Source organism: Helobdella robusta (genome assembly GCF_000326865.2).
Source record: "Helobdella robusta unplaced genomic scaffold HELROscaffold_42, whole genome shotgun sequence".
NCBI lineage: Eukaryota > Metazoa > Annelida > Clitellata > Rhynchobdellida > Glossiphoniidae > Helobdella > Helobdella robusta.
In genome coordinates this window covers 244,228-245,653 of record NW_008704981.1, presented here as the reverse complement: position 1 = coordinate 245,653, position 1,426 = coordinate 244,228, and positions in this window count along the sequence as shown.

Sequence of the window (1,426 nt, the reverse complement as noted above, 5' to 3'; positions counted from 1 at the left end):
CCACACACATGCCATTCAAACATTACTTAACAGATTCAATCTTATTTAAGAAATTTAAAACTAAACGAAATCAAGAATACCCAGGTAAAAAATCAGAAAGAAATATGCGTGAAGATAGTCCATTTGTACTGAAGCGGCGAAAATTGGCAACAAACAAACGACTAATTAAATGATTTTTTTAATTAAATAAATTAAATTATTAATTATTATAATAATTAAATAAATAACCTAATTGATAATCTAATAGACGTATTTTTGCTAAGCGTCACACACACCTACAACTAAACAATAGAGTAAACATACATTGAAAGCATGCAGAAAACAACGTTTGATATATATCTACATAAGAAAGGATACACTTAGTAGAATAAAGGATACAATGGACACACGATAGTGACACATAAAGATAGATAAACAAAGATAGATCCATAAAGATAGATCCATAAAGAGAGATCCATGAAGAGAGATCCATAGAGATAGATATAAAAGATAGATAGATAAGGATAGATACATAAATATAAGTAAATGGATTATTGAAAATATATAAAATTATTAAGTTGGATACATATAGATAGATAGAAAGGTACACAAAGATAGATACGAAAAGATATCTCTCTATATGGATATGAAAAACATTAAATTTATTAACTTTAGGAACTATGACAAAAATACAGTTAGACAGCTAAAGTTTTTATAAAGTATATCATTACGCCATTCAAAAAACAGATGGAGAAAATTGATAGTGAAAGCAATGCATCTACTAATTTATCACAAAAACAACAACAACAACAACAACAACCCCAACAACAACAATCTCAACAACAGCAACCTCAACAGCAACCTCAACAACAATCCAATCAATCAAAGCTGTCTTCAACTGGGACAGGCGCGACGACACTCAGTTTTGTTAGGTTTTAACCAATGTTTATAATTCAAATAAAATTAAATAATAAAAAATATTAGAATATAAACATGAATCAATAAATCAATAAATCAATAAATCAATAAATCAATCAATCAATCAATAAATCAATAAATCAATAAATCAATCAATAAATCAATCAATCAATCAATCAATCAATCAATCAATCAATCAATCAATCAATCAATCAATCAATCAATCAATCAATCAATCAATCAATCAATCAATCAATCAATCAATCAATCAATCAATCAATCAATCAATCAATCAATCAATCAATCAATCAACCAATCAATCAATCAATCAATCAATCAATCAATCAATCAATCAATCAATCAATCAATCAATCAATCAATCAATCAATCAATCAATCAATCAATCAATCAATCAATCAATCAATCAATCAATCAATCAATCAATCAATCAATCAATCAATCAATCAATCAATCAATCAATCAATCAATCAATCAATCAATCAATCAATCAATCAATCAATCAATCAAT